The sequence below is a fragment of the Homalodisca vitripennis genome, chromosome 8 (genome assembly GCF_021130785.1).
Source record: "Homalodisca vitripennis isolate AUS2020 chromosome 8, UT_GWSS_2.1, whole genome shotgun sequence".
In the NCBI taxonomy this organism is placed as follows: domain Eukaryota; kingdom Metazoa; phylum Arthropoda; class Insecta; order Hemiptera; family Cicadellidae; genus Homalodisca; species Homalodisca vitripennis.
The window spans coordinates 59,680,043-59,692,674 of NC_060214.1; the positions used below are offsets into that span (position 1 = coordinate 59,680,043).

A 12,632-nucleotide genomic window follows, 5' to 3' on the forward strand; every position below is an offset into this window, starting at 1 on the left:
ATGTCAAGTACATTGTAATAAACACAATGTTATCAACGTTTTATTTGCATTGTTAATAATGAAGCGTCTAGTTTATTGATGATAAACACAGGCATTATGCGTCTTATCGTTTTAGTGGCATTAACCTTACTCAGAATATATCGTAAATGTTATAAATCTTGGAACGGTAAAGGAAATGAGTCATTGAATTGTCAACAAATACAGTGATAATTCATGAAGCACTCTCTAGTGTTTAAGTTTGTGACAAGAGTCGATGTCTACTTACGGTGTCCGGAGGCGTGAGGGCGGACGTCAGCACTGTTCTACAGGCGCGGAGCCACTGAGACTGAGACGCTGCCCCCGCGTGGAGGGGGCGGAGAGGCGGCGCAGGCGTCGTGACGCCTTGACACCTGCCACTCACACCTCGACTGCCGCCCGGCAGCGGTACAAAGCTTTACCATTGCCTGCTCTATTGCAGTGTCATCATGTTTTATTATTTATATATCACATTAACCTTACAGGGCATAATCATAAAATATGTATCACATAGATGTTTCACACAATCACATGAAAATATTCATGAACATAATTTTTTGTGGTTTAATTATGCTAATACGTTAAATTAGTGTACATGTGATCCGGAAAAATGCAGGTAAAAAAGTTAAAACTATTTATTTTATCGTAAAAAATCAGTATGTAACACAGCGGAACCTAAATTTATTATTATTTGGATAGTATACCGTGGAACAAATAATAGAAGAATTTCATTTAAACATTGTTTATAAGTCTTACAAAGAATTACAAATCATAGAATGCATTTATTTACAGGTATAAGAATATATTTATTGTCCGAAATTTCATTCAATCTCCACTAATTGCTTTCGTGACATAATCATATTAAAAATTAGTTATTGAGTTCAACATAAAAAATAACGTATAATCTTGGGGAAGGTCTGCTTAAGAAATAAAAAAAAAAACAAAGTAAAAATCTGTTGACACGTTTAAGCTTTTTTGTGGAATAAAAGCGCTATTAAATGTTTTATAATGACCTTCAGAAGATAGTATAATATTTTTTAATGTGAAAAGTAATTTGGAATGTTAATATTGAGACGCTGCGTCTAAAATGAGTCTATAATACTTCGATTAATGTGTCTAATTAGGAAACGTTTGAGAAGTATAAACGAATAAGCAATAACATTACATTCCTGAATAGTCAGTCAGAACTATATAAGTTCAGCTAATTTACGATATTATAAGAATAAAAAGCTTTTAAGGTAAGCTTATAAAGAACTATGTATAATTTTTGCAGTATTAAGCATTGTAGAACAATGCCTAGCAGATTATGACTCACAAAACAAACAACACACAGCTGACAGTAAGTCAAATAAATCATCTGTTGATTGGTTGTCGGATCAGCTGGGAATGACGTCACTGGGCAAACAGTTGGCACCAGACACTCTTAGTCTGCGCTCAACGATTGTTTATGTGGACCTGAATGAATAACCAGTTTAATCGCATAATGAATAGATCCTAGCTAAATTTAGCATCAAATTTGATCAAAATAAAAGATTTTAGATCGAGGGAGAATCTCAACCTATTATCCTTGGAAGATGAATACTTTAGTGAACCTATCAATTAATTGAATACCTCGCCAGTCCTTCACTGACTAGTGAACCTCTCAAAAACAAGAACTCAAGCAACTAACAAATTTAAACCCACTACAACCGTTGTGTTACTTATTTAATCTCAAGGGAATTTATGTCTGGTGGGTTTATAATATGTCAATCGAATCTCATTGAGTACAGCAGCAAGTCAGGAGCAACTTTAATAACCGCAAACGTCAAATTTTTGGTATGAACGGATTAAATGATAGGTCTTTTTTCTACTTAGGATAACTTATGTAATAGGTATAATTTCATTAGTTTTAAAGGGTATTGCTAAATATAATAAACAATAGAGATCGTAAACATAACAGAGTTTTCCACTACCCACTTTTACTAGAGAGGCTGTAAAACAAATGGCTATCCCTTCTTTCGAGGTTACTAAAACAGTGACTCTATCACTCTTTATGGGGCATTCTCTTCCTGAGAGGGTTCCTATGCCACAACCTTAACCAATCCCTTAACCTTAACCTTAATATATTTTATTTTCTGGTTCCATCACTCTAAAATTAGGAGAAAAGCCCCTTTATTACTGACAAGGATGGTATACTCAAGATGGCTTCGGTCCACGGGTCTGTAAAGCATCATCCAAGAATCAGTCTTGTTGTGAAACAAGGCAATTAACGTTGCAAGATCCACGTTACTCTCTGCTCTCACAACATGGATCATATGTTCCAAGTACGCATTCCAAATCTATTATTACCACCATATTGAGCAATAATAAAGAAGTACGGCATACATGTGTTGTATAACAGACTTCGCTTAGAACCGATAATTGCAACTCTAAAATTAAATGTATTAGTATATAACGTGTAAAAACACTGTATTCATTTTGTTTAAAAAATATTTATCTTACGATTTTCTGGTTACCATTATTGTTACCTATAACACCAATGTAAAAAATGTTCACTATTGTTTAGCTAAACCCCATTGAGTGCCATGTACCATCATAGAGGTTGGTGTTGGATATTATTATTATATCAATTAAAGAACGAATAAATATAAATGCTATTATTTACAGCCACCATATTATTAGATCACTCAATAGTTTTAAACCACAAACACTTACATTAAACATTACACAGTTTAATTTAAGCGTATAACAATATAATTAATTATATATATATATATATATATATATATATATATATATATGTAATATTTTTATTGATTTGTATTTAATTGGCGAAGCATAAACACTTTCGATAATATTTGTTGAATACTTCGTTTTTAAAACCATTCGAACAGTTATATTCTCACGTAAACGCATGCTAACAGTTAATTTTTTCACACATTGTTCGATAATAGCCATTTCCCATGAAAATAAACCAAATATGTTCAAGATACATTACATAATAGACTTCGTTTCAAATTAATTAGATGAAAACAACGTCAAATGAACCGATGCTTTGTCCCAATTACGACTGATTTTCAAGGTGCAATCTTCTCAGCTCTGCAAAGAGTATGCGTTAAATGACCAATAAATTATAGCTTTACTTTAAACTCTGAACTACTTACTATAATTAAAGTTATACTTAGTACTTTGATGTGAATTTCACCACCACAACGGTCAGCTATATAGTGCAATTTCATATTGCTTTCGATTGAATATAGGATTTTATATAAAGCATTAACAAACGTAAGTAGTAATCATACACATCAAGGAATATTGTTCACTTTTATCATGAAAAAGTATAAAAAATTATTTTTACGTTGTACCTAGTAGGCTTTATCAAACAATTCTACTCTTCCATTCTCGATAGTCGTCCATACTCATCGCAGTCAGAGGTTGCAGAGCGAACAATGGTGAATACTCTCAGTGTAATAAAACTGCCATTTTAAAAGATCCGGTTTGATACGAACTTGACTGAAAACCTCAGTGCTACAGCCCAAACGACTGCTATTGTGATGTTACCAGCGCCGATAACAGCCAACTCGGTGCTAACCGCCGTAGGTCATGCTAGGGCTGCGTGCCCCACTCTGCTAATGTGCCATTCACCTTGCAAAGTACTTCAGTTACACATTTTAACGTGTGCCTATATGTTTCTTAGTGTATATGTTGTTATCATTACACTTATCGTGGTATCGAGGACATCCCTTTCATGTAAAAAAAAATTCGCTTCAATTATGCCCCGATCGTATTTGTGTCCTTTAGCTGATTTAAAATATCATTCTTAATGTTTTATGTTTATTTCATTTTATGATTCCAAAGTAAATAATTTAAAAAGAGGCAATACACCCTCCTTCAAAATTATGCTCTCTGTTTATGGATTTTAATATACTTTATACTTAAAAAACCAAAATTTGTCGATACAATTTTCATGAATACAGAAAAAACGAGGATGACTTTAGATATTCTACACTTTAAAGATAATATGAAGTTTTTATGTTGTTTTAGCGGAAACCAGGCCTAGGTCTGGATAACAAGCTTGGAGAACATTACAGATTTTTAAAATTAAATGGAAAAGTTGTTATGAAAAACTGTATTACCAACCTGCAGGTTAAAAGTCTAAATTGGACTCATTATGGATCTAATATCTATAATAATACCTATAATATGGTTTTATAATTAGGTATATACATATTTCATAACATATATAAAATATAATAGAAATATTTTGATTTTTGTATACAGATTTAGGTGCTTAATGCAAGTTTACTTCGCACATTGCAGCATTGACTGCGACTGACGCGTTCACAAACAATTTTATCGCCAGGTCTCCGGGAAAAAAAAAACTGCAGAATATATCATGAATAAGTATCAAACTAGTATGGTTTTAACATAAGTGCTCTTATAAAGTATAACATATTTCAAGTACTAGACAGTAATCGTTAAAAAAAGTTAAAAATGCCAGTGGCAATATTCCTGTTTTCTGTTGTCAAGTCGTGGAAATATAGGAGTTAACATATAAGTCAACAGACTGTCTTAGGAGTCAAGCCAAGACATTTTTAGACAAGTCGATATGTTAATACAAGTAATGAAATTTTTTTCCTGTTTTAATAGTTTAAAGCAACTCGCATACCACGTATTTTAAACGTTAAAACGGACCACAATAACAGGTCAGTTATATAAATAAGGAATCTCATCAAATGCCTTAGATGTTAGTTCATCAAATTAAAATGTACAGCCAAATTAAAATGTATGTATTTAAGAATATACATTATTCTGTACATTTTTATTTTTCTTGTTTAATGCAGCCTCGTTCTAAAATTAGTTACCTTAGCCTAGTTTCACAAGTTGTCATCACTAATTCAGGACATACTTTGTCCAGTTAAAAAAGGTGTATGTATTCTATGTATAAGACTTAGTTTTAAATGTTGTTGAGCCTGGTTTAATATACCTAATTCATAATATTTACTCGTTTACGTACTAATATATACTTCTTAGAACATTGCGTTAGCTGAAAATGTGAATATAATGAATTTGATTTTTTTACATGTACTAGTATGCGATAATGTATATTTTTCATTTAAATAGGAAAATTTCAATAATTTTACCATCCAAAAACCTTTTTTAGTGTTCATTCTTGGAAATTATTGGAATTAACAATATAATCCAAATCAAAACCCCATCGTGAGTTAATTGAATAAAATAATTTTTATAAAAAATTTATTATTTGAAATAATTTTGCTGTTTATTTCAGCAGAACATGATTATAAGCAATAAATTGAACATATCTGACCATTACTTACAAACTACATAAATATATTTTTAGTTTATAGTTATATATAACACTCCATATTTGAAAGAGTCTTTTCAAACGCAAATTATAAATTACAAAACGCGACATTTGTTAATATCCGCTCGCTTATTTATTACATAACATGAAAGTTATATAAAATAAATAAATTTTTGAAATGAAGATTTTTTTACATTCAATTTGGGTACATACGTTTTTATTGGTGACATAATATATAGACTTTAAATGTTCCGAAAGAATAATCCTAAAGTAAATTTCAATATTGGAAAAAAACACTAAACTTTAAAAAAATAGTAATTTCGCGTTTGCCTGCTAATACAAATTTAAGAAACCCTTGCAAAGGCACTTGCATCGGCCACCTGATTAGTGCCGTCATTATTATCATTCGACATTTTTCTTCTTAGCATGTTTCCATCATAACTTAGTATGTATAGAAATTTGCTGAACCTTTTTCAGTCCTTAAAAAAACCACTAAGTTCGTAGCCTCAAACACCAAATGTCCTATATTTGCAAAAGTCGTATGGCCTTCTTTCGAATAATTTGTCTTTCACTAATCGTCCCCATTTTGCTTAAACAAAGTCTTACTTAGTTTGTATGTTTAACACGTACTAAATATGTTATAAAAATATACTTATTTTCTCAAAATGTATTTCAGTACAGTTTTTTATGCCTATATATTAATATAGGTCTCATAGACAAGGAAATATACACAGAAAAATCTTATTCCATTCGGAGTAAAATAGATCTACTGTATAGGAAACTATAGTAAGCTTACATCGGGGGGTACTGTGCCCAATCTAACCATTTAAATAATAAGCGATAGAAGTGATCCAAAATAAAAATAATTTCGTAGGAGGAGGCAGTAAGTTGTACCTAATAACTTTCTTTTATAACCCCATAGTTTTCTTTTTTATTTGAGTGGGATGTAACCCTCATAAAAGTTATGAGTATACTGTTACTTTAATAAGTAAATTAAGTTTTTGAATTAAATAATGATGAATCACAGTGGCTTCCGAATTAAAAATAATACATTAAACATAGTTTTCTTCTTTTAGATAAAATAAAGAAAAGATAAAACATTCTATTTTACTTTATTATTCAAATTATGTCACTCGCAAAACCATTAATAATTAGCAATAATTAATTAGTCTTACTTGTTCTAAATATGAGATTGCTTTGTTTAAATATATGTATTTATTATATGTTTTATGTATGGTTCTGTGTTTGTTTTACAAGTGTACTTGACCAAGTAGTAATACAAAGAAACATTGTACATTAAACAATTACTTTTCCTTTGAAACTGCTTGAAGAGATATTATATATTTATATATATATGTGTGTGTGTGTGTGTGTGTGTGTGTGTGTGTGTGTGTGTGTTTTGTTTTAACGGTTGGAAATTCACATTTCCATATAAAATAGTTATTTAGTTATAATAAGCGGTCTGTCAATAATTAAAACAGTTAATAGTTTACTCAATTTACAGAATGGTATCGGCAAATATCCTTTAAATTATTAACTATTCATACCTATTGGCGAGTGTGGTTGTGTAATAGATAATTCATTGCTGAACATTACTCACATAATGGAGGCCAGTCATGTCAAAGTTATAGTATAGATAATAACTATACTAAACCAACCATTAAACATTTTAAGTAGAAAAATATCAGTGTATGGTTATTTGTCTTAAGGAGTGGCAATTTTGTCAAACAATTCTCAACATTTGAGATGTTTTAAACTAACAATAATACATACCTAGATTTTCAGTCTGCTGGTAAAAAATCAGTATAAACTCACGTTTAAAATAATTGTGATTCGACTCTATAGATTACCCAATGGCAATAGAAATGTTCTTTCGAAATTTCCTAAAAACCTTCAAAACTCTCTTTTTGAAGTTCCTCACAATATTTAATTATTGGTGATATTAAAATCAATTGGCCAATCTGACCCGCTTACCTAGCGGCTGCGAGGTGTTCTTATTTCCTTCAATATATAAAATGGATCATGAATTCTCCTGCATGATTGACCGTTACAACGTGCCCTACCGTCAACAATGTGATTACTAGCATTCCGGACATAACAGTTTCTGTTGTGGACACGGCTGTTTCTGAGGATTCCTGCCTGGAGGGCTTGGTTCATTGCTGCAAACCGGATATTCCGAAACTTAAAATAATGAGGGTAATTAAACTTCAGAACATAGTCTTGCTAAATAAATCCGAGAGTGACAAATCTTTTTTAAATAATTTTTTAATGAGATCCAATGTGTTGATGAGTAGTATCAGGCGTTAAGCTATGGCTCTAACTATTATTTGGACATTGGTTATCCAATCAAAAACATTTATAAAATCATAATCCTAAACGAAGCCCTTAGTTGATAAAGGAATATTTGTTTCTTGAGAAAAGCTTAAATTATTTCATAAAATACTCACTCAAATTCTAAAAGAAAATTTAAAAACTTTGTTTAGAATATACAGGAGGATCTACAGAAAAGTTTACGGGCTGTTGATTTCTATTATAATAATACAACCTTGAATAGTTATGAAAACTTCTTAAAACAGCGTGGGACGATTCTTCTTGAAATACGAGTTTGAACAAACATACTGATTTCTATAAATATATGAGACAAAATTTATGAAAATCGATTACACTGTATCATTGTCACGATTATTTTTCTCTTGTCGGTTCAGTCAATCCGTTGCTGAGATAACAACAAACTTGTGAAAATTTTAGAACCCTAGTTGGAGGAGGTGGCGCGTGTTGTGTATAAGCTAAACCCAAAGAAATCTTGTGATGCCTATGGCGTATCAGTGTAGCTTAGGCAAATTCGGAGACCACTAAAAAACCTGATCAACCTTTCATTTGACACTGGATATTCTCCACCTCTTTTGAACACCGCTAAAGCCACTAAACCTTAAAAAACTACGATTCTTGCTTGAAAAGTAAGTATTTCGATCCTATTTCGAAATCCTACTTCGATCTTTCCAGTGTTGAAAAAATTTAGAAAAAGGTTTTCTATGAAAGCTTTTTTGATGATAATAGAATTCTAATTTCTGAACAATTCGAATTTAGAAAAAAAACTAATCAATAGCTAATAAATTAAAAAGTATTATAGGAAATGTTGTTTTCATTAGTTTGGAGGGACGGGATTACGTGCTTAGCGTATTTCTCGACCTTAACAAAGCGTCTAACTGAATAACTAACTGAATGCACCATGATACACTGTTGTAATTGAGCCATTATCTTTGAGACAATAATGGGTCTCTCCACTTATGGTTCACCTCTTACTTTAGACATTTCAAAGGTTTCTTCTAAACAAATAAATAAATAAACTGGATCTTGTTTTCACTTAGGGTTTAATCCTTTACCTCTGTTATTTCCGACATATGTTGGCAGATTGAATTTAGTAATCCAGCATGGGAAACTGATTCAGTATGCTGACGACACGACACTCTACTTCAAAAATAAATTCCATAAGGATTTGTAAATCATATCATTTACAGAACAGAAATAATCCATTCATCATCTTCTTTTCAAAAATGAAGTTAAACTCTAGGAACCAATAAACAAACGCTGGGCTATCGTCAGAATCGATTTGTCTGTATGAACTTATAAAAAGTATGTCTGACGGCTGGAAAGCTTATACATGTTTTTTACTATACAAATTTACGATTGCAATACAATGTCATAAATTGTTAAATGTTATAAAGGGATTATTAATATTATTATTATTATTATGTTTACGTCCAAATACGATGTATTTCATTTAACGCTACAAAATTATATTTTTAAATGTATTAATGTATATCTCATTGTTATCAAGAAATGTATCTTCTGTGTTAATGAAGCAGAATTAAAGAGAATTTACAAAAAGAAAATAATTTTTATTTGTAATTGCATTACAGCAGATACAACTGATGTCTTTATTTCTTTCCAATAAAGGACAGAACTCAATATCCACTATCCTTGATAAAAATTAAATGGATGTGCAAGGTTCCAATTCAAACATAGTTAAAAAAATATTCAAATCAGACCGACCTGCAGAGTATTCCTGCCATGGTGACTAAAGATACTATGCTGAGATAAACACAAAAGTACTAGTTGGATAACAAGGATAACATGTTATCATTTTCTGTTTTAAATATATTTAATTCAGATCTTAAAAAATATACGTTACACAGTCATTTCTGAAATCAAAGCATAATACTAGTAAGCCGGTACGATGTTTGAACACTCAATTTCAGTTTATTGGCTAATGATGGTTGGCCTCGTAAACCTAAGTGGTCACGTATCAGACACGATTGAGTTATTCAACATCACTTTTATGTGGTCGCAGAGATGTATGAGAAGAATGAATAAAAAGAGTACCATAAAGTTTTCCAATTCAAAAGTTTCGGTAAAACTTTCACGGCTCGTTTTATGAGAAAGTATACCATTTTCAGTTTACGTCAGCGCTTAAGTAATAGAAGTTCCTGCAAAATGACTACGATTTTTATTTTATGAAAAATACGATCCTTGTTACTCAATGCATAGCCAAATAAGATCTCAGAAGGGTTTATTCATATCCCAGACTTAATATTTTTAGGGAATTCAGGGCTTCAACCAGATTCTGCATAGTACTGGTCCAATGTTCTTGAAATATAATGCCTCTTAAACAATATAGGAACGTATGTGACGTGTCAAAATATTTTACAGCTAGTACATTTCATTCACAATTAATAGTTTATGGTCTACCTCAGACGTCTAACTTTTTTCTGACTCACCAGATATAATGAAATATTTCACATATGTACTTATTTATCTGGGCCGGAGGCGCAAAAGTTAAAATTCCATGAAAAAAGAAAACATTAATAATCTTGTATTAAATTAGCCCATTTTAATTGCACCAGCTGTAAAGATGTAATTTAAGTTTTCTTGTTTCAGCAACCATTTCCCTAAACAATACACAGTAGATACGTCCTTCATTTTTTTTCTTTTAGGATAATAAGCCTAGAAATTGCAGCTAGTCCTATAAGGATATTTGCACTGCTCCTGGAGTGACATGATATTCTGGACTGTTAAGGTAGGGGCCGCTTCATGTCAAGATCAATGAGGAAGAATTTTGAGCACTAATCTCAAGTCATGTTCCGTTGGAATCAGAGTGAGCCAGTTCTGACCAGCCTCTCTAGTCAAAGCAGGGAGAGGTTGGCACACCTTTATGTATAGTGTACCGAATGGACGAAACACTAAAGGTTGGAAATTTCTGAGGTCTTAGTAATAAATGTTCAAATTGTAAAATGTACTTATATGTTTAACTGTAGTATATATAACTCAAAAGCACCAATTTTAGATGATAGAATAAAAAAATGACTTGCCACATTCCTTCCAAAATATAGTAATAATGAACTCAAATTAAAATATGGGAGTGGGCCCAATGCTCCCAATGTTCTTTAAACTTTTCCTTACAAACTTAATTATTAACTACAAGTTTTAAATTGTCTTTCCTTTACTTCGTTTTTGACTTACGCGTAGTATCAGCATCTTGGATCGACATGGCAGATGTAGTTGGTAAAAGGAAGATATAAGGCTTGAAGTCTAGAAAATGAAAACTGAAAGTACTCGAATATTCAAACTCAAAGTGCATCTGAAATTCTAAACCCGAAGTCAAACACTCTGCAAAAAGAAAATCAGGATGGTATTAGCCATTTCTCGAGGAAACTATAATCACGACAACGTGGTCTCATCAGAAGGACATCACTATAACTCAATCTGTCTTAATGTGCCAAATAAAACATCGTCAACGGTAAGTTACTTTAATATTTACAAATTTACTTTCAGAAAAGATGTCTCACATGAAAGGGCTAAATTTTTATACAAAAATGTAAATTTACTTACTGACTAAGCGCGCGAGGGGTCACTCGCCAGCAAATCTTTAGCTACAAAGTTCAAGAGAGAAAAATAACTACGCGTGCCAATTGATTATTATTTCGCTAAGAAATTAGTTATAAGGACATCGGAGTAAACTTATAGTTACCGGCTTTTAGTAACAGGGTTGCGAAAATATATTATATATTATACAAAATTTATCACAGGGATCATAGAGCTTCAACAAGGTATAGCTAGGTGGCATGCCAATGCAATTTGGTAGTACTTCCAATATCTTTGTCTCTACCCACCTGCCCAAGGAATTGTCCAGGAATAGCAACCAATTTTGGTCAGGGTGGCCTCCGTTCGCTATAGTTAAATTTGAATTTATTTGTTGTTCGCGAGAATAAGAGCATTTTAATTGAGAAAACTGTAGGTCTGTGTATTCTTGTAATGGGGCCCCCACATCCATACAGAAAATACATAAATTCGAAGTGTTTTTGTAAAGTTTTAAGTTAAAAAATCACATTTAAGTCCTGTAAGACTCGCCGACGAAGCAGCCATATGAAATCGGATAGGAGTTTGCAAGTTAGGAGTTATCCCTAAGAAGCTGTATACATATTACAAGAATAACAAATGATATATCATCAAAATATATAAATTTACAAATTGTACTATTTATATTTACAAAGGTTTTAATTAACTACCCTTTAAATAATCAACATTTATATTTACATGTATTATTTAACATTACAGAAATGTAGCAGAATCTGTGCTTTCATTATGGGCGGTATTTAAACTTGATGTGTATATCCTAAGTAATTATTGCAACTACTATAACAATTGTGACAAAAACTACGCAATAATGTAGATTTATTCCTAATGTGTCTTTCCGATTTATTTACATTTACTCTACAAGGAGCTAGGCTACTTCTTCATTGTTCTATAACATTCTTAAATAAGAATTTCTAAAATAAACAGTGAGGTAAAATAGGCAGCATCGTCTGACACTATTATCTTAGGTACAAAGAAGTTGTTAAAAACTATGTGGTCTATTTTGTTACATATGTCAGCACTCTAACACTCCTTCAAAGGGATGAGCAATAAAAATTTGCAAGCGGTGTCTACAATTACATAAATATACATTTCAGTTTCTAGTTCTCACTTACGGGCCTAAAATATATATAAATAAACAATCCACGTTGTTCTTAAATGGTATTGACACTAGTTCATCTTTGTATTTGGTACAATTTGTATGTTATATTCTTTGACTTTAGCTTTAATCAGGCCTGTAAATTAATAATAAGACAATAGAAGCTGCTACCGATAGAAAAGCCAGGAAACTTTCTAAAATATAAAAGATTCTGCGATCCAATATTGAACCCCAATATCGAAGCCAGTATAGAGCCATAATATAAACAGCGGTCGGACAGACAGACTGACAGAGGTACAG

General features: G+C 31.7%; 1 protein-coding gene across 2 annotated transcripts in view; it reads right to left on the reverse strand.

Moving 5' to 3' along the window:
* Window positions 1-328, reverse strand: part of LOC124367625 (somatostatin receptor type 2-like) — a 186,597-nt gene extending 186,269 nt beyond the window's left edge. The window contains exon 1 of one of the 2 annotated variants that reach the window (XM_046824598.1): window positions 266-328. The gene's annotated coding sequence lies outside the window, so the exon portion shown is untranslated. The remainder of the gene's footprint in view (window positions 1-265) is intronic. The other variant, XM_046824597.1, reaches the window with a different exon arrangement.
* Window positions 329-12,632: the final 12,304 nt, after the last annotated feature.